General features: G+C 34.7%; 1 protein-coding gene across 3 annotated transcripts in view; it reads right to left on the reverse strand.

Moving 5' to 3' along the window:
* Nucleotides 1–22810, reverse strand: part of ARHGDIB (Rho GDP dissociation inhibitor beta) — a 74535-nt gene that overhangs the window by 24762 nt on the left and 26963 nt on the right. Inside the window, exon 1 of one of the 3 annotated variants that reach the window (XM_012550698.3) lies at nucleotides 2962–3027. The exons of 1 other annotated variant lie outside the window; for it this stretch is intronic. The gene's annotated coding sequence lies outside the window, so the exon portion shown is untranslated. Of the gene's footprint in view, nucleotides 1–2961; nucleotides 3028–22810 lie in introns of those variants that run through there. One more of the 3 variants, XM_012550699.3, reaches the window with a different exon arrangement.

A 22810-nucleotide genomic window follows, 5' to 3' on the forward strand; every position in this document is an offset into this window, starting at 1 on the left:
GAGTGAGGGGAAGTGGAAGTCTCAGAGTTGGGGAAGGTGTTTCCTGGCACAATTACAAAAATTTGCCAAGACACACCTTTTAAGCAATTGTTCTAATGCTTGTCCCTGGAAGACCAATGAAGTTAAACTGAGACCTGGAACCTGATCCAGGAAATCTGTGAACTTGTTTTAAAAATATTTTGACAGTTGTGCTTCAATATAATTAAGTTTCATTTATAGTCCTGTTTTATTTTATACATTTAAAAACACTGTTCTGAAAAAGGGTCCATAGATTTCACCAGACTGCCAAAGGGGTCCATGACACAAAATGGTTGAAAATCTGAAAGTCTAGAGTCTAGGGTTCTGCTCCTAAGTAGACCTGAGAAGTTGGCTTTCTTTTAATATTCTTTTGTTATTTAATTTAATATATTATTGTGATATTTTTGTAATTTCACTACATAACCTCTTGAACAGTATACCCACTTGCTTCTCCAGAGTTATTATAAAGAGAGTCTCGCCAATTGCTCTTTTCTCCCACCCTAAGAAAAGGAGAGATGACCAAGGGTTAGAGCTAAGCCAGAATCATGAAATTCAGGCTGGAAGGGAGAGGTGATCTGCAAAAAACTAAGAAAATTTTGACTGTGTAGTGTAACCCTCAGTAGCATAACTACTTTAAGCTGAGTTCTATTCTTACTGTCTCTTGCTAGTACCAAGTCACTGTTCTTGACTGATGCTTCTTCTCAGAATATTCATTACAACTGACATTTATATGTAAAGAGCAAGAAAAACCACAGAAAAGAGAAATCATATATTGAAGAGCTAAACCAGTTAAACAGTAATAAAGATACCAACTAAACAATCATAATAACAGTTATTGATATTCTTTAAAAGGCAGATCTGATAATATACATTAAATATAAAAATATGAAAATAACAATACATTTTTGATGTTTATGTGTGTTTAAAAAAGAAGACTTTTAAATAATCAAAATTTTATAGTTCAACTAATCTCTGGATAGAGAACTCAAAAAAGTTAGGATTTTCTGAAGACATGAGGACTTAGCACCAACAAGATAGTTTGCCTAAGTCAAGTAATTGAAAAACTCTAATAAGGAGCTCTTTAGGTTGTTATTGTTCTTGCCTTTCTTATCTTATCTTAGACACCTTATCCCTGCCTGCTGTGTTGTTTAAGTCACATTGCTTTTTGAAGAATTTCTCAAGATTTTTCTCCTCCTACAAAGTTACTTTCCTAGGCTTAACTTTAATGGTAAATAAATTCTTCCTACTAAAATCCCTTTGGATAGTGACACATCCCTACCTATTAAAGACTAAGGCAGAAAAAAAGTATAGTTCTAGCATAAGAGCAGCCTGTGGGATACCTGGCAATTTTATTCCTGATCTTATTATTAGGAATAAAACACATCCACTTAACACCAAGGCTGAGGATTAGATTCACTAAAGTCTATACTCATAGAATAGTTCACATTTTGTAACATATATTATATTAATGTAATATGTTTGTTTCTATGACATATGTATGTATAACATATGTATATGTATTTCCTATGGCAAAATTAAAAACATTGGACAAAATGCATTAAAAAAATCATTATTTTCCCTGCTTTTCTTTCTAACACATGTATAAACATTTTTTTCTTTCTAACATCCCTGCAGTATTAGGCCGCAGAAAAGACTAATTTGATGTCTAGAAACCTGTGAGCAATTCAAACTGCAGATAGTAGGGCATGATATAAGCCCCTCACCCTACAAATACCTATATAGAACTTGGGAAGAATTAAGTCTATAACAAGAAATCACCAATTCAACATCCAATCTTAATAACCAAATTTAGAGGTTAATTACAGGCTGGATTAAAATATAAAGAGTATATTTAAAAGATAGAAAATGGGACTCTGTAAGAACTTAAAAGTTTGTAAAATTATATGTAATATAAAAGATAGAAATTGTTGTGATTCTTACAATTGATTTTACAGATGAGAAAATTGAGACTCAGAAGTTGATTGACTTAACCAAAGTCATATAGCTAGTGAATGCTAAAACATCAGTCACCCTGGATTGTGACTAAGCATCAAAATGATCCATGATGCTATCATGTAAAGAGTTAAATTCTCTTTAAAAATTTCAGAAGCCTGAGTTTTCGTACAGTTTGTATGTGTAAAGGATTGTTTTTTGCTTATTATCATATTTGATCAATTTTTAATCTTCTCATCTGTAAAGAGATGAAAATATGGCAAGCACAGTGTTTATCTCTCTGCCCAGCTCACATATTTTCTCTTTAATCTTAGAAATATTAGGAGAGCATGCTTGATTAATAAATAACAATGTGCCCCAACAGCACATCTGCTTTAATTGTTAAATTCCATTGTACTCTATGGAGGCTGCAGTTTATAGATTCCCCTTAATTCACCAAAAAGTACATCTATAAGAGGGATTTAGATTTGGTGGAGAACACCAAGTCATTTTTTGCTGCTCTTAAAGTCTGCTTAAAAACAGGAAACCACACTTCTCCACCCCACCCAACCCACCATCCACTGAGATGTTCCATATCAAGTTTGACTTACAGTTTTCCAACCACTCCTAAATTTGTCCTGGTTCCTGCTTTTATCTTAATAAGTCACTCTTCCCTGGACAGACAGACACACACACACACACACACACACACTCACACACACACAGCCTCCACCTTTGCCCATCACTAAGAAATTTGGCTGTGGGTGGCAGGTGTCTGGTCTCAGTAGCCTTATCTCTGACTTATTTGCTACTCAACTGTGACTTCCCTTCTCAAGACCATCCCTGCTGCTGCCCCATCACTTCTTGTCATAGGATAATCTCTAAATAAGGTATTCTGACCCTTTCCTAGGAAAAATAAAGTGCAGAGGTTCACCCACTTAGGTCCAGAGGTTCCCCACTTTTCCCTTCACCCCCGGTGATCTCCAATCTCCCCGGGGTATCTGAACTTACTGGCAGTGGTTCGTTTCTCCCTCTGGGGTGCCTCTGTCTCTCAGCCCTTGCTTCTCAGTTCTGGCAGTTATAAAAAGGAAGGAAGTTGAATAGAAGAAAAAAAAAATTAAACCTACTTGAAGAGGAAACCCCAAGCTGCCTCAAATCCTGTTCCTTTGCACAGAGCTACATATCAGGATATATCTTTTGATAAACAGACTGCACAAGAGCCTCTTAAGTAAATTGTGCATTTGATAAAATGATTGCTCTGTAGAAGTTATGTGCATGAAGACTGTATTTGGCTGACAATTATTGTGAATATATGCATATATATGCTTATGTGTAGATATGCATAGGGGTCTGAGCTTGCAAGTTTATAGAGACTGTAGCCTGAAAGCCAAAGGCCATAAGTTTTCCCAGTATCCTACTTTTGTAACTAGCTCCTTTTATAATTTTGACTCTCACCTGGTTTATCTAAAAAATGTAAATAACAGTGTCTGACTTGGAAAGAAATCTCTGAGACATCTCTTTTATAAATACATATCAACTATGAAAATGTCAATGATAACAATGCATATGTATCGAAGTCTTAATTGTTTAGTTAGCCCTCACAGATGACTGTAATTAAGAAAGGAGCACTTGAAGGATTCAGAATTACCAACAAATGGAAAGGGTGATCACCATGTAATTTTCTCTGAAAGACAATGTTAATAATATTTTTAAATGGCATTAATACATCACATTATTTTTACCTCTGAAGGCATAATTTCCCTTCTACTCAGATGCCAAATAAACTCTTGCATAGAGCTAATCGTTTCATTTTCTGGCTTGCATTCCTGTTTTCATTCTCTATAGAGTTAATAGGAAATCCCCACTATCTGAGTTCCTTTAAAAATTTTTGATCTAATTTCCTTTTATTCTCCTTTGATTCTTGTAAACTCCAGTTAACTGGCACTACCCATTGTGTTCCTGGAACTTGAACTATCAATTTTCACCTCTGTTTACTTGCACAAACCCAGCCTTATACCCAAAATGTCCTCTTGCTTCCATATTTCTTCCTTTTAGAATCCTCATCTTCCTCAGCTCTATGATTGGCTTCTCTCCATCACTCGTAGTTCTTATAAAAGTGTTCTTTATTCTTTCTTCAAATATACATAGACCTATTTGTTGGATCATACCTTTGTCACACCCCATCCCACCTGTACATAATTATTGCTATCCATGCCTTATAGTCCTGTTCTCAAGTAGAGTGTAAGGAATGTGAAGAAAGATACAATAATGATTTTTATCTTTAAACTGTCCAGGGCCAAAGCAGTGCCTTGCAAAGGGTAAAGGTTTAATAAATATTTGTTAAATTGAATTTAGCTGAGATTAACTAAGAAATTCAGTTTAAAATCACTATTAATTCAGAATTTGTGATTATTCAACTTAGACATTAATCAAGGTACAGTGGAAAGAACACCGAACTGGGAAGTCAAAGGTCTGGGCTTTAATCCAAGCTCTGCCATCTGCATGAAGGGCAGCCAGGTGGCACAGTGGATAAAACACTGGGCTTAGAATAAGAATTCAAATCTGGCCTCAGACACTTCCTGGCTATATGACTCTGGGCAAGTCACTTAACCCTGTTTGACTCAGTTTCCTTATCAATAAAATGAGCTGGAGAAGAAAATGGCAACCCCCTCCAGTATCTGCTCCAAAGCGGGTCATGAAGAGTCATGATTGAAATGACCCAGTAACAACAGTGTGAATTTTAGATGAGTCATTTAAACCCTAAGGTACCTTTCAACTCAAACTCTAGTGATCTATATGATCTTTAACTCATATCATGTGTGAAGAACAGGTCTGCGGAACTCACTAACATAGTGCCTGGGAGAAATGCTGAAATTGTTATTAAGGATTCAAGTATATTTATTGTTTGAAAATTGTATAGATGCTAATTGCATTCTATTGAAACACAAAAAATATTGGAGCATCTCACAGCAGCAAGATGTCTTGAGGTTGTTTGATCCAAATTGTACCTGAACAGAAATCATCTTTATGTTTCTCTTGGCCAGTCATTCAATTTCTGCTGGAAAGCTTCTGGGGAAGAATAATACCCTGTCTTCTAAGGGAACTCATTTCATTTTTGAACAGTTTTTCTTTGTTAGATCTAGGTTTAAACAAGAAAGAAACCTCAAAGGCATTCTAGTCCAACATTCTCATTTTACAGGTGACAGGAAGTGACTCAAAATCACAGAGATAGTACACACCAGAGGAGGTTTTAAAACTTTTTTTCTAGATCATAGAATCACAGATTCTAAAAGTTTTAAATTACTTTAGAGAAAATCTAGTCTAACAGCTCCTTCTCTGCAGCTTCCATTTCTTGATCTTATTTCATAGAATCATACATTCTAGAAGTTGTCCTTGATTTCCTTCTTGTTCATTAAATGTCATCCTGAGCATTTTCACTGATTGTCTCTTATGCTGAGAACTCTCTTCCTCCCCATTTCTATCTCCTGGCTTGGCTGAAATTCTTCAAGTCTCAACTGAAATCTCACCTTTTGCAAGAAGACTTTCCCAATTTCCCTTAATGCTAGTGCCTTCTCTCTGGAAATTATTGCCAATTTATCTTGTAACTATCTTGTTAATCCATAGTTGTTTTCATGTTGACTCTTCTGTAACCTGAACTCTCTCATTAAAATTGAGAGAAGTGAATATTTTAAACCTTTCTTTGTATCCCCAAAACTTAGAACAGTGTTTGTCATGTAGAACATAATAAATACTGTTTAATTTGACTAGATCCTATGCTTTGCCAAGCCTAAATGTCTTTTCCTGCAGCTTCCATCCACTTCTCAATCCTGCCAGGCCAAACAGAAAAAGATGGATCAGTCTTTCACAATAGCCTACCTGAACTACCTGAAAATAGACCCATCCCAACATAGTCACATTATTTGGCTCATTCTTCCAATTCACACTCACAGTAGCAGGTTGAATCAACAAAGAAAAGCTAATTCTTAATCCATTAAGGATTTTAGGGCTAACACTGAGCGGTAAGGATTTCTGCTATTATATCTCTTAAGCCCTCTTCTGATGTGTTCCTTATTATCAATCAATAATAGATAATAATAGAATTCTATTAGCATTTAGAAAAGGGTATTTACTAGTTGTTATAAACCTTTGTTTGTTATAAACCAGTTGTTATAAAACCTATCCCTCTCAATCCAGGGGGAAAATCTCTTATTACACACATAAAATTCCTGAGAGAAAGCTGCTTAACATAAAGTGCAAAGCCAATAGAGAATATGGTCCTATAGTACCTGCCAACTCCTGCTCTTCAATATCCTTTTTCTCCCATTGTGGAGTCATCATGGACTTCTCTTTCATGCAGTTCTCCAGGGATTTTGAATGTGGTAGAGTTTCTAGAGTCTAATTTGCATTATTCTCTGTTGAAAGGACTGATGATCCCTATAGCCAACACTATCCATCCATTTGGTTACTATAGGTAACTATCTTTCTATATCAATTTGTAGCTGTTTTCTCTGTCATCAGCTATTGCTACTACCTCCAGTGGATCCTGTTATTGACCTATTAAGACTTCTGATGGTTCTTCTGACCTTTCAAAGTTCATAAAGTCATAAGCCAATCAATTCTGTATTTGAAAACTCTGTTGCCTAAAATCAGAAAAGCACAATTTCTTCTGTGTTTACAAAAGGAACAGAAGCACAATGTACTTACAGATATAAGAATACAATTTGCTGCTGCTCCCACAAGACAATTCATAGTGGCTCTGACTCTCTTAAATCCAGGAGGGATCAAAATACTTAGGAAATTAACCTTATTCCTTTTTTTTTTATGTGAATTATCAGCACATCTCAAGTTATCATCAGAAAATTCTATTGTTATAGAGTAGCCCCTCAATTGCACATGCATGGAAACAAGTTCCCCAAAATGTTTTCAGAGGATTAGAATCAGACAAAATGTCTGTACATGTTCTGTGTAACCCATCAGGAAATGCAAGATGAGCATGCTGTAAGTATTGGGCCCTTACTGTCCAGTTCCCCATTTTTGTCAGTATCAAAATTTGTCGCCTCTACATTTTTTTTTCTCTTTTTCTCTTTGAGAAGAAGCTATTTCTGGCCCTTGATTTAAATCTATATATCATAGGTTGCTAATTCCTTAACTTAGGTTACACCTCGTATATACAAATAACCTCAGATAATGTCTTTAGAACATGTTTTAATACTAGAATTTTAAGTTACAAATACAATTTGAACATTAAAAACTAAAGCAACAACCAAAAAATTAAACTGATTTCATTACTTTTGCTCAATGACAAAAAGATTAAAAACTGGAAACTTAAAAGGGAAAGAATGCTAAAGTTCTATATTTCCTATTGTTTTATATAGTATATTGGAATTAGTAGTTTATTTTTCACTCTCTTTTGCTGGATCCTCCCTTCTTCTCTTACCATAACTGTAGAGTACTTTATTCTGAGCATCTTCATTTTATATTCTATACCCTTTCTATTTGTTATCTTATAAAATTCCAAGGATAAATTTATCATCTCTACCTTCCCATGACGGTTGGGTATCTAGTTTTATTTTCTTTCCTGAGCTTCAGTTCTGCATCAAGAAAGGCCTATTGAACAATTCCCATGAGATTTGTAAATATTTCAAATTTAACTAGCCAAAACAGAGCTAATTATCTTTCTCCATAAACCCAATTCTCTTGAATTTCCCTTTCTCTGTTGGAAGATATTACTTTTCTTCTAGTCTTTCACATTGATAAGCTCAGAGTCATTTCAGAATCTTCAATCTTACTCTTTCTCTCTATCAAATGAGCTGAAAAATCTTGTATATTTTTTCTTTATAGCATTTCTTGCATCTATTCCCTTGCCTCTAATAGCATGCTACCACTCTTCTGCAGGCCTTTATCAATTTTTTCATAGTTAGTTCCCTAACTATTCTCTCTCCTCCTCCACACAGCTATCAAAGTGGCCTTTCTTTTTTTTAATTCAGTAATATTTGATTTTTCTAGTTCCATGTAAAGACAGTTTTCAACATTCATTTTTGTAAGATTTTTGAGTTTCAAATTTTTTTCCTCTCTACCTTACTTGCCCCCTCCCCAAGACAGCAAAAATCTGATATAGATTATACATGTGCAAACATTTAAAACATATTTCCACATTAGTTGTGTTATGAAAAGGGGAAAAAAACATGAGAAAGAAAAAGCAACCCCCCCAAAAAAAGGTGAAAAGGGTATGCTTTGATCTTCATTCAGTCTTCATATTTCTCTCTCTGGATGCAGATGGCATTTTCCATTTCAAACCTATTGGAATTATCTTGGATCAATATATTGCAAAGATTGGATCAATGTATTGTGAAAAATGGATCAATGTATTGAGAAGAGCTAAGTCTATCATAGTTGATCATCACATAATCTTATTACTGGGTACAATGTTTTCTTGGTTCTGCTCACTTCACTAAGTATGAGCTCATGTAAATCTTTCCAGGTTTTCTGAAAGCAGCCTACTCATCATTTCTTATAGAACAATAATATTTCATTACATTCATATACTGTAACTTAATCAGCCAATCCCTAATTCATGGATATTCCTTAAATTTCCAATTTCTTGCCACCACAAAAAGAACTGCTACAAACATTTTTGCATATATGGGTCTTTTATTCTTTTTTTATTATCTCTTTGGGATACAGACACAGTAATGACACCTTTGGATCAAAGGGTATGCACAGTTTTATTACCTTTTGGGCATAGTTCGTAATTGTTCTGCAGAAGGGCTAGATCAGTTCATATCACCATCAACAATGCATTAGTGTCCCAGCTGCTCCATATCTTCTCTAACATTTGTTATTATTTTTTTCCTATCATTGTAACCAACCTGAGAGGTGTGAGGTGGTAGCTCAGAGTTGTTTTAATTTTTTCCCCTAATCATTAATGATTCAGAGAATTTTTTTTCATATGACTATAAATGATTTTAATTTTTTCATCTGAAATTGTCCATATCCTTTGACTATTTATTGGTTAGGTAATGGCTTATATTCTTATAAATCTGACTCAGTTCTCTCTATATTTTAGAAATGAGGCCTTTATCAGAAACATTGGCTGCAAAAAAATTGTTTCCAGATTTCTGCTTCCTTCTAATCTTGGCAGCATTGGTTTTGTTTGTGTAAAATCTTTTTTAATTTAATGTAATCAAAATTATCCATTCTGCATTTCATAATGTTCTATATTTCTTGTTTGGCCATAAATTCTGCCTTCTCCAAAGATCTGACAGATAACCCATTCCTTACTCTTCTATTTTGCTTATAATATAAATTTTATGTCTAAACCATGAACCCATTTTAACCTTATCTTGGTATGGGGTATGAGATGTTCATCTAAAATTGCAGGATCTCCCTATTACTTCCAATATAAAGTATAAATGCCTCTATTTAGCATCCACACTCCTATTGTATTATCCATAATTCAAATTCATGCACACCAGTTAAAATGGCCTGTCTGCTATTCTACATATAGCCATGAGTTTATAATACATGTAAACCATCCTCCTAAATTTTGCCCTTAGTTGAGGCATTTTGCTTACTGACTCCCCACTCTTCTCATTGTAAGCCCAATTAAACCATCCTCCCTGTCCCTTCCCAAGATAAATTGTTGTGGACACTTTGAGAAACCTCAGAATCTTGTTGAGCTAGAATGTGTATAGAAAGAGAGCCCAAGTTTTTGTTTCTGGTGGGCTAACGCACAACTTTTAGGAGGACACATGGGAAGGGACAGTTATCCTCTGTCTCTGAGGCAAGAAAGTTTTTGGATATTCCATATGGGTATACCAAGATTTGGAATAGGTTCTTGCTGCCCCTAAAATCAGGACTTCTTAAACTTTTTTTTTCTACTTGTGACTCCTTTTTGCCCATGAAGTTTTATTGCAACTTTAGCTTTTTTTAAACTTTAGCAGTTAAACAAATCAAACATTTACTGATAATAAATCATAATTTCACAACCCCCACATTCAGTTACATAATTCCATATGGGGTTGTGATCCACTGGAGACAAGAAAGAGAAAAAGAGAACAAGAGGATTAAAGAAAGTCGGGGGAGGCAAAGAACTACCTGGATCAGTATGAGCTAACAGCATTTGGTGAGAGTAAACAAATTCTAATCCAAAACTCCTCTCTACAGTTTTTCAGAAATTTTCACCAACATTATATTCTTCCTTTCCAGAAGTGTTGTTGTTTGTGGGGTCAGAATTTTATTCTATTTTCCATCCCTCTTAGTCTTGTTTCCCCCAGTAGAAACTGAGGCTATGGGATGCCTATCCTTTCTCTGAGCTTTTTGAAAGCCAATCTGTTCAAACCTGGGGAATGTGCCATACTGTACTCAGATTTCTATTCTATTTTACTTTAAAATAATATAATTACTCCAAGCTTCCCAGCATTCCTCTCAGTAATTCTTTCCTCCTTATTAGTTAGAATCAGTTTTAGATTATCAGTACCTTTATTACTTTCTCATTCAGCTTCAAATATTATTTACTCACAGTGAAGTTCATTATTATTTACATTAGTTAAAAGGAGTGACTTCCTAGAATTCACTGAAACAGGGAGAATGCAATCTCTGCTTTAAAAAATACTTTGCTACAAATTTTCTGACTCCACCATTAAAAAGTTCTATAATTCTTTTTTTCTAGAATGTGCTAAAAAATCAGTGCTCTATCATTCTAAATTTTCATGAGTATAGACTGGCCACCTATTATTCTTTTATCTTCCTTCTCAATAATTGCTTCAGATTTATGAGGTTTGGTTCTCCTTAAATGCATTGAATTGATTAGTAAATATATTTCCTCAACCTAAGTTTGCTTCATATGTTATAAATAAATTTGTACTCACGTACATATTGCAATAGTACAGTAAAGGGATGAAGGCTTGAAAAGAAGGTATCTGATATGAAAGATGTTGTGAAGGAAAAACCAATGAAACTTAGAAACAGTTATATATTTATTTAAAAAGTTAGATTGGGGGAATACATATATGTATATACATATAAAATACATATAAATACATAACATCACACATATATATTGTTTTTGGAAAGTTGTATTTCAAGAAAGAGATATATTCTCTTTAAACAACAGCAAATACTAATGACTCTAGTGGATAGAACCATTTCTTCTCTTTTTGTGAAACTGAATAGAGTAGGATTTTAAGATAGCAAAATAAAAACTGAGTGAGAATATGATTCAAGTCTATGCAAGTATGGGGTGAATACAGATTGATTCAATAAATGCCTAAATACAGGAATCCTGAGAAATCCACGAATCCTCAAAGAAGGTAGTTATACAACAAATAAAAGCAAAATTAACCACTTTAGGCTCTACTGCTTCTCTATTTGACCCTTTTCATAGGTGGTAGAAGTATCATATTCCATTGGATGGTTAATCATTTTTCCTCCCAAATCAGAAAGACCCTACACAAAATACAAATGTTTGTATGGTTCTAAGATAACTTCCATTTATATATTACAATTTTATATAATTTGCAGGTGGCAAACGATCATCTCAAAAATCTAGAGGAATGAATAGTCTGTGTGGATTTATCCAGTTAGTCCCTTGATTCAATACTTAGATACCAGGAAACTTCATTCTCTTTTCTTTGTGCTTCATTTCATTCTTATGGTGAATATGGCCTGTGAAGTCAATGATATAAGTCTAATAGCTTTTCTGACAAGGCATGACTCTGTTTGAAAAGGCCCTTGTCACTGAAGACCCTGAAATTTGTACTTCTTTCAAGTATAAGTACAAAATATTCTTATTCAAGTATTAGGGCTATAGAATTGAAGAAAAAGTATAGCAGTTACAGTACTCTGAGTGGCAGAGAGTTGTGATTTATTCAGGGAATCCAGGAAAGAGCAAAGGAATTCTGGTAGAGAAAATATGAAATTATGGAGATTCCACTCTACTTTCCCTTTTTTTCACTTTTGTGATATAGAACAGAGCAAGGGGTAAAAGGTTAATTATTAAACACTGCTTTAATATTGAAATATTTTGCCTCTTTTTCTTTTTTCAAATTTTCTTTTTTTATTAAAGCTTTTTGTTTTCAAAATATATAGGAAGATAATTCTCAATATCCACCTTTACAAAATCTTGTATTCTATTTTTTTTCCTTGCTTTCTCCCTACCCTCTCCCCATAGACAGCAAGTAATCCATAAATGTTAAACATGTTATTTTGCCTCTTTTTAAACAATTATTTGTTAAAGATAATTTTGTTGACTTCCAGAGTTGTGTTTTTGTTATAGGAAGTGTGAGAGAGAAAGAAAATCTGATGATATTTGTGTTAAGTTTCACTTTCTGGAAGACCACTATTCTAACTTGGCAATCAATAGGTTTACTAAGGGCTTAAAGTGTTTTATAAATTTTATTTGTAATTAGCATGTTAATTTTTTGCTTCTGTTTTTCTAAATTTCCATAGAAAATTAGCCACTAGAACCTTTTATAGATCCATCAGGAACTATATCATTATCTCCAAAAAGATTGGTCACTTTATGCCAGAGTCTTTGCCTTGACACAGCCTTAGAGAGCTCTACTTGGTAACTTCAGCATGGTTTATTCACCATTTATGGTACTATTTTTCCTGTCACCTCTAGGCTGTCTTAGAGCAGAGATGTAATACATAACACCACAATACTTCTGAGTACAGCCTGAGCCAAATTAAAATGTAATTGGGAAATAGCAAAAAAAATCAGTAAAAATAGAACTATTCTAAGTCAATATAAAGCCTGCAAGGGTCCTTTTATATGGTTTAGACTCAGAGGGTCCATTTCTATTTGAGTTTGAGACCACTGCCTTAGAGGAATCCTTGACTTACTATTCTCCCTACCTCCACTTGTAATCACTTGCTTAGTCTTATCGATTCTCCCTTCACAATCTCTTGTAACAGAAACCTTCTCTTTACTCACACAGCTACCATTTTATTCAGGTCTTCATCACCTCCCTCTTGGACTATTATAATACTCTCCTAATTAGTGTCTTTGCCTCAAGTCTTTCTTTTAATTGATCTGCTATACAACTGTCAAAACGATATTCCTAAAGAACAGTTCTTCCTATAACATTTTCCCATTCAATAAACCCTGTGACTCCCATTTAATTCTAGCATCAAACATAAACTCTTAGGTTTAGCATGAAAAGTGATATACAAAGTACTTGGAATAAGCAACAATTTTGATATAGTTTCATTTTGTGATAAGCAGTGGACATGAAGTGTTGGACACGAAGTGTGCTGCTACTAACTCTAGGATGACTCAGAATACTCTACCTTGATCATATGAATAATGTGAGCTGGTTTCTCTACCTTACTTGGTTCTTCCTCAGTTGAGTGCTAAATTGTGTGATATTTACACATTTCACTACTTCCTTTTGTTGTATTTTTAATCCTATAGTTTTTTAGTCCAAAAAACCATGCAGAAAACGTAGCTTTTCTTAAGCATAGTTTGGCTATAGTAAATAAAGTATGGCTAAAAATGAGAAACAACATCCCAAACATATAAACTATTTCTGTGGAATAATTTAATTCTTTTAAAATAAGAAAAGATACTAAGAGGAATATTGTTGGTGTTTTTCTTCTTTAAAATATAATAGTTCTCTCTGGGAGAAAGCAGGTTTCTTGGGGAAGTTTTCTGGAGGCAGGTTTAGTTTCAGTTACAAGTAAATAATCACCCAAAATCGCAGCCACCTGATAAAAGTTCAGATCTTTTATTGTGTCCTTCAATATAGCCCGGTTAGCTTTCTTAGAGGCCTATCTTTCTGCTTGGTTCTAAGAGCTCTTTCAGCTTTGTCCTTTGCTCCTGCCTCTGCTTTCTTCAGCCTCCAGCCAGCACCAAGGTGGAAGATGCAATGAATCTCTCTTGCCTCAGAGAGAGGGCTTGTGGGCTTCCTCCCAGAGTGCTCTTCTCTGACCCCAGTCAATGTTCCGACTGTCCAGTGGCTCACTGAAGCTCTATTTATGCTGAGTGTAAAAGGCTGACTCCGCCTTCTGGAGGCAGGGATTAAGGGAGGTGTGAATTCAGATATCTCTTTCTAAAACCTGAAATCTCCCAAACATGTGAACTCCAATGAGTACTTAAATATTTCTTGCATCTATGAGCTCTCTAAAGGTGTAAACACAAGCATTATTGTCTATCAGTTGTACTTCGTACCTTGTTTCAAGTTCTGGCCCATAACATCTCCTCGTAGGATCAGATTATTAATACTGAACCATTCTAAATTAGATAATTATTGTCTCTATCAACTCTAATAACTTAACAATTTGTAAAGATTCCAACAGAATATGGCAAGTAGAATGGTAGTTATTGATCCCACTATAGTGTAAAAAGGGGGAAAAAAGTTACAGAACATTTCTGTGAAGAAAAAATGCTTTCCGTGGCAATTTTGAAAAAATTTGAAGATTGAAAAAAAAGTAATTTTTGCTGAAGAAACTCACTTTTCATTCAAGGGTACATAAAATCCACTGTCGGATAAATTCCAAATGAAGCTATAAAATCAAGGCATCTTCATCAAACTGTAAAACATCCTTACAAAAAAAGTGAGGTAGTTATTCCAATCAATCTAGAAAAAGTGATGAACTCTGATACATATGTTGATATGTTGAGATACAAATTTTTTTCAGAATTATAAAAATAAAAGTAGAATTCTTTAACATGTACTTGTACTATATTCATGTCACAAAAGATAGAAAAATATGTCCAACAGAAGGAGATATGTATACTCTGATGGTCTGCAAACCTGAACTGATTAAAAAGTCAGTGATAACAAATGGACTTTTATCAAGATTAGACCTGCAAAAATGGACTGGCTCTCAAAGGTACTTAAAATTCATTGTGATAAAGAGTGTTTTCAAAAATTAACAGACATATATAAAAATCTTGCAAATTCAGTATAGTTATATATAACAAGGAATCATGGGAAAGGGATGACATATCACATAAAATTCTAAATAGATGTAAGGGTTATTATATAATCAACATTTAATTATTTTGTTTTATCCTAGCCAATTCACACACTGAAATATAATTTTAATTTTCCTTTAAGCATAGCCTTGTGTCAACTATATAAAGATTGTCCTATCTCCCCTCCCCAAACTTCTAGTTCCTTTCTATCCAAGCGGTCTTGGATTTATAGTGCTTATACTGTTTCTACTTCTGTTCTGATATGCTGGAACTAGCTTCAGCTGGTTTGTAAGAGCCAATTGTTAAATTTTCAATATGAATATTTACACTTCAGAAGTCAGCTCTAAATCAGGACTTGATTTATCATTTTGTTGATTGTCTAGACCCAAGAAATTGATGGAGAAAGAATGCAGATTAAACTTAAAAGTATATCCTCAGGGAGGGGGATAGCTAGGTTGAATAGTAGAGAGAATAGTGGTTCTGGAAGTCAGGAAAACCTGAATTCAAATATGGCTTAAGAAGCTGTGTGACCCTGGGCAAATCACTTAACCCCGATTGCCTAAAAAAAAAGTGTATCCCAGATATATAACAATTAGTTGTTAATTATGTACCAATACACCCCTTTATGTACATAGTATGTGTACATGGTATTTCTCATAGACTATAAATTCCTTGAAAACAAGGACTATTTCCTTTTTGCCTTTGCACCCCTAGTTCCTAGTACAATCCTTGGCATAATGTGTATTGATTGATTGATTGACCACAGGAATAAGAGCAGGCTATCTCTATCCTAATGTCCATGTTTTGTCCTTTTGTCTTTGTCTAAAATTCTCACACAGGAATATCCTACATTATTTCTGACCCCTTCATGGTACAATCATCAGCAATTTTCAGCTGAAAATTAAAATACATTTAGGAAGAGTTTGGACAGATTCTTGTTTAATTGATTCATAACAGGCTAATTGAAAGAAGTCAGGGATGTTTGGAGAATATTATTAACTTCTTGAGTTTGACGTCAGAGAGGTTATATTTTTCCTATAAACAGACTGTGACCTATGAGACATCCACAAATATCCTTTCATATATCAGGCAGAATACTACTGACACTGGTCTTTATTATATTTGTTCAATCAGAGCTTGATCCAGTGAAAAGAGTTGAGGAATCCTGGGTCTGAATCTATTTAACAACAGTGGTAGCCATCACATTTAAATTACTTCTCCTTAACCTGATTTTTCATCTCTAAAATTGTATAATCTGATTCCAAACCAAGCAGGGGAGGGGAGAGGAGAGCCAGTGTTCAGCTCAGTGCTACCTCTCTCTCTCTCTCTCTCTCTCTCTCTCTCTCTCTCTATATATATATATATATATATATATATATATATATATATCTTCAATGGGCAGCAAACACCTTCCAGCTTACTAATCATTAGATACAGCATTGCACAATGGAAATAAGACTGTTTAAGTTGCTTAAACTCAGTTTCCTCATCAGAGAAAACTAGATTAGATAGCTCTTGAGGCTTTTTCCGGCTTGAACTCTAGGTACTTACATTTATATCATCTATCTTACAACTTAGTTGTAAGTTGTAAGTAGAGTACTTTGCAAACTGTTAAATAGTAAGTTAAAGGAAGTTATAATAGCTATAATATGGAAAAATGTTTTGTATGATTTTGCATGTATAATTAATAACATATTGCTTTTCTTCTCAATGGGGAAAAGGGACGAGTGAGAGGTCCAGAAGAAAGTTGGAACTCAAAATATTTTTAAATGAATGTCTTATATCTTGGTTAAACAAAGTGAGTTATATTTGTTTCTGATGTACTTATATATCACTGTGCTAGGTACTCTCAGGAGATGCAAAAATGAGAAAAATACAGCTTCTGTTTCTACATTTTTTTTTTACTATGCAACTATCCTTTTTTTAAAGAAGGGGGAAATTTAAATTTATGTAACTTATTTGTTTTCCATTGGCTTAAGACTTAAATAGCTAAGCCCAAATTTCTAGCACTGACAAATATGTAACGTCTGGTATTTTCTTTTACATACAAGTTCCTATAAATATAAGAAAAGACCTACAATTGGTTTTTGTCTGATGATAACTCACAATTATATACTTTAAGGTTTACAAAGGAATCTAGCCCTTTAGCACAAAGTATACATTAATAATTACTGAGTAGCATGTTCAAGGAATTTTTAGAATAATGATTAGCTGAAGTTGGAACTCTAAATACCATGTATTTCCAATTCTCCTCTCTTTCCACAGCATGGAAACAAAAGACAAAGCCAAGCTAGTTCTCTTTATTAAACCAGTATCCTTGTTTTGACATTGGCAAAAAAGTATGTTCCTAGGAGATTAAAATTTCCTTCCCCCCAAAAAAACCTTTCTTTCTCAAAAGGCTGTAGCTACAAAGAGTGATCTCTTCAAGAATTATCTCTCTCTCTAAAAGACTAAGCTTCAGGCATCCCTTAAGCCTAGCCAAGAAAGCTATTATTACCATATTCTCAACTCTTAGAAAACTCTCATCATTATATTATCATATTAGTATTATAATTTTATATCAAATCTTGAACTGATAAGAATATCTCTATCTCTCCAGTTCTATCTCTCAACTTTATTTTCAACAATATTTACAATAATAGATCTGATCAGTCAACAAATATTTATTAAGCATCTCCTATGCATCAGGTATGACAGCTAGGTAGCATAGTGTACAGAGTGCTGGATCTGGAGTCAGGAGGACTCATCTTCCTCATGAAAATTCTAGATATGGGGAGGAAGCCAGTAAAAATGCCCAGAGTCCAGAGATAGAAAGTCTTTGTGATAACAGCAAGGAAGCCTGTGTTCCTGCATAGAAGAGTGCTTTGGAAAAGGTAGGGCAGACAAAGGTGTAAGACTGGAAAGGTAAGAAGAGGCCATAGAATGAAAGGCTTTGACTACCAGCAAATGATTTTATATTTGATCTTCCTAGGGGCTGAAAGCCACTAGTGCTGATTGAATGGAAGACGACAAAATCAGATCTTCAGTTTAGGATGATCAATTAAAACCTGAGTGGAGGATGGAGTGGAGTGGGAGAGAAGAGGCAGAGAGACCCAAAGCAGACTACTGCACATCTAAGGCTGAGGTGATAAGGGCTAATAATATCAGAGAGGAGGCAGCAGACCAGAGAGATATGAAGATAAAATTGATAGGATTGGGTAACAGGATGGCTATTTCAAGTTTTAAAAAGAGGGAGGGGTTTAGGATGACCCCCAAATTACAGTCCTGGGTGACAGGAACAATGATGGGAATAAGAAATTTGGCAATAAGAAATTTAGAAAGAGGATGAATATTATGGGTACTTATAAATATTAATGGGAGGATTGTAAGAATCAGAACTCAACAATATATCAAAAGTTAATACAAACAATTCATTTTAGCTTACAATAAAAATCAACAACACAATACATCACTAATCAATAAGAATAAAAACAATTGCATCAGGATTGCTCTTGTTTAATCACTTTTAGTCACGTTTAACTCTTGGTAACCCGATTTGAGGTTTTCTTAATAGATACTGAAGTAATTTTGCTATTTCCTTTCCAGTTCATTTTATAGCTGAGGACACTGAGGCAAACCGGATGAAGTGATTTTCCCAGGGTCACACAGCTAAGAAGTGTCTGAGACCACATTTGAATTTTGGTTTTCCTGACTGTAGACCCAGAGGTCCATATAAATATACTAAAATTATTTATCATATTTATATAAAAATCTCTATAAAGATTTTATTACCATAAGTGCTCTGGCAATGCATTGACTTCTTTGTGGCAGAGACAAGTTCTAGATAGAGATCTAAACTCCACATACTGGTTTCGTGGACAACTAGTTTCCTTATCATTTGGCATTACCTTAAAAAACAAAGGTTTGTTGCCAAGATTCCACCTTCCAAGTGAATTACGTTATTCTCAGATCCCCTGACAACAGATGCCATGTACCCTCTCTTCCCTGACCCTGGTATTTGGTTTTGTTATTCATTCTAGAAGTCTTAAAGTACTTGAGCAGGAACATCACATTAGCAAGGGTTGCTGTCATGTTTAACTAGATTTATAACATTAGGTCAGCTTGAGTGGAATGTATTGATCTATTGGTGATGAAGACTATCTTTAGTGATAGATAACTCCATCCATTTGGTGGGATAAACATATACTAGCATTACTACTTTGCTGAGGAGACAGCCACTTTTTAACTATCTTATTAAACCAATTTTTCTTGGTGATTGAAGATGTGAGGCGACTATATCTTTTTTTCAGCTGTAACAGCAACAGTTGGTGATATAATATGATGATCCTTTAATTTATTTCCAGAAGACTAGCCTCAATTGATCAACCAATTTCAGTTTAGAAATGATTTTAGGGGCAGCTAGATGCTGCAGTGGACTATAGGAGGACCTGAGCTCAAATCTGGTTTTAGACACTTAACACTTTCTAGCTGTGAGACCTTGGGCAAGTCACTTAACTCCAATTGCCTCAGGAAAAAAAGAAGAAATTATTTTATGTCAGCAGTTTGCCAATTCTGTAGCAGGGCAACATATTGCAATTCATAATATAGTGGAGAAGATTTATTTGATATGATGGTTCATATGGAGAACATCCATATGTTTTATCTGTCAGTCACTAAATGATGTACACTTTGTTATATTGAATTGGAATCCTGCACAATTGATGGCCATGCTGATCACCTTGAGTATATTGCAAGAAGTCTTCCACAATGGCCAAATTATGAGCATAATCTGGATGTTTACTCTTTGGTTATATTATTTATGGCTCCTCCTTATTTGAGAAAGGAAGAGAATCAGAGATACTAGCAGAAGATGAAATATAATTGATCTTAGTGGATTCCTTTAGGTGGCTTGAGAGAGCAGTGAATAGAGTGTTGGACTGAGAACCAGGAAGGCCTGAGTTCAGATTCTGCCCATGACACTGAAATCTGGAGTTGGCTCTAGCACACTCTTTAAATAAGGTTACTGTGACAGAACCCACCTTGATGAAGCAATGCTGGCTCCTTGTGATCACCACTGCCTATTATTGACATATATTAACCAGTTCTTAAATGGAATGTTCTATACTTTTTATGTGAATCAAAGGTATGCTCATTAGCAGACTCCATTCTATTCCCTTTTTCAGAAAAACAAACAAACAAATGATGGGGAATAGAAGGGGACAACATTTATCATTGTCCAGTATATTCTACTTCTCTTATTTTTCATGATCGTGTTGTGATAATGGCAACTTAGTCATCATACCTGCTTGTTCTTTCAGTGCATTGCTATGTAGTTCATCTGGCTAGAAGACTTGAATTAATCACGGGAAAATAATTCATTGTGTCACAAGGTAATAGTAGGGCCACAAAGTACATGTCTGGAAGGTCATATCAAGCTAGAATGATCTGAGAGTAGGCTTACATGTCTGTGGCCCAACAACATCAATAAATTTGAAATAAGCAGCAAATGATATCAAATAGTATTAAAAGCTAAGCTCAGAGAATAAATTCCACGTTTGGGTGATTTATGATGCTTTTGTTCAGTCACAGTAACTCATAAAGATCTTTTATAAAAGTATAAAAGTGTTGCAACTATTATCAGTGAAAATAGCATCCACAGCGATAAAATCATGGAGGAATGAAAAAAAAAATGCTTATTCATTCATTTCATTTTCCTTAAGGTATTGAAGTTTTAAAGTGCCCACACTGAACTGAACTTAAAATAGCTACAAACTCCAAATCCCTTATTCTTGGCTATTGAACCTCCTTCTATGACCACTCAAGTTTATATTGTTCTCTCTCTTCTCTCAAATTCTACAGCAAAATCTAGCATAATTGTGACTTATGTTGTTTACTGTTTGTTTCAAGTATCTTTAACACTAAATGGTAGTTTTCTGGAGGGCAGGAACATCACTGTGTCTCCCCCAGTGCCTAGCCTAGTATTGGGCACATGGTAATAAATAACTGAAATTCTGCTGGAGACTGGTTTTATCAGTATCAAAAACTCATAGTGTGGAAACTCCCTCTATCACATGGAGGCATAACTATTTAAATTAGCTATAACTGCATTAGAATTTATATGCCAAGGAAATGCAGGGTGGTAGAATATGAACATGAAACCAGCTGAGAGCTACCAAAAACAAATAAAACCACTGCCAAACCTGGCTTTTGGCCAAACAATGTGGGTCTTCTTTCTGTATCTCTCCCAGAAAGAACATTATTTCTACATTCTTACTTCCTTGAACTCTTTAAACCTCCCTTTCTTGCCTTTCTATAATTGACATTTTTTTTTTTTTACCAGATAAGAAGGAAGCAAAAAGGGAAGATTAGCTTATCAGCTCTAAAAGAGAAAAAAGTTAGAGGTGATGTCACCATCCTTCATATCTGTACACTTTTAAGTACTATTTTGAACATTAAGGATATTTATGCATTGCCTATTAAGGTTTTGCTTACAGATTTGAATAGATCTGCCAGCATAAAGGTATGTATCATTTAAATATTCAACACATACGTTTGTATTACCATATCTTCCCTATGATTCAATATGGTAGAGGTGAGAGAGTGAGCTAAAGAGAGGAAGAAACAAGACAGAAAACAACTTAAATATTTTAACACATTGCATTGTTTTTTTATATTGATAATATTTTTTATCACCTTCATTTCTAAGCATGCCCTCTCTTTTCCTTTCTTCTATCCCTTGAAACAAAGACCAAAAGGAAGAAAGAAAAAATATCAATTCAAGAAAACTAATCAACAAATTACCTGAATCTGACAGTATATACAGAGTTCCACTCCTCCACTGAAAAGAAAGGAGGGAGTTTCTCCTTTTTCTTTGGGACCACACAATAATTTATCACTTATTTCCTCCAGATATTTTCCATTTGATATCCTCTCTGAGCTCCATTTTGCATTACTAAATTTGAATAGTTCAGTGAGAACTATTCTCAGTGAGAAAATTCTCTGTTCAGCAAGAGTTCAAGATCTGAAAAAAATATATATTGCTGATTTTCTTTTCCCTGATATTTTAGGAATTGTTGGTGGTGTCTTTTCTGAAACACCAGTAAAAGATTACAGATTCACCACCTGTCTAAGCAGCTTCCAAGACAGCTAAAGTGCTAATAACTTAATTCCTAACCCCAATTGACTTCTCTCCTTTAGCTAGTTAATGATGTTTTCCTTTCTGGCAAGAAGAATGTAGACCCTGAAATCAATCCTCATCCTTCCCTGGATGTAATATTTGACACCTTTTGACCAATCCTCCTTCAGGATATTCTTTTCATGGTAATCTTCGGACACTGCTCAGAGATTCTTTCCACAAAGATTGATCTTTCTTAATTTCCTTTATAGGTGTGATGAGTATGGGGGGGTGTGTGCAGAAATATATTAAAGTTCCAGGATTCTCTCAGTATGACCCATCAAATGTTGGAGAGTAGGGGTTGGGCCTCCAAATATATTGGGATTTCAGGCCAGTGTCATTAGATGTCTCAAAAGAATTTGTAAACTAAGACCACGGCCAAATCAAGAGGCAAAGATTTTATTATTCTGGCAGCAGGCTAATTTCCAAAAGGGAGTTTAAGCCCTTAGCAAGGGGAGAGGTACCATAATAAGGCAGGCTAAGTTCCTAATGAACTAGACATTGTGACATTTAGTAAGCGGGGCTAATCCTAAAAGGAATTATTATCCTAAAATTAAGGAAGAAGTAGGGTACCAGTACTTTTATATGAGGAAAAATAACCTGAGGGTTGACATCATAACTTGGCCTTCTGATTAGATAGAGTAACTATGAAGTCATGATAATTTTGCCAAAGCAAGGCATTCCACAAAAGCCCATTAAATCAAGGAACAAAAGGGCACAATTAATGACAATTAATGATTATCTAATCAATGCCCCTCCCTGCTTGCCTCAGGAAATAGCTATGT

Source organism: Sarcophilus harrisii, chromosome 5 (assembly GCF_902635505.1).
Source record: "Sarcophilus harrisii chromosome 5, mSarHar1.11, whole genome shotgun sequence".
Lineage (NCBI taxonomy): Eukaryota > Metazoa > Chordata > Mammalia > Dasyuromorphia > Dasyuridae > Sarcophilus > Sarcophilus harrisii.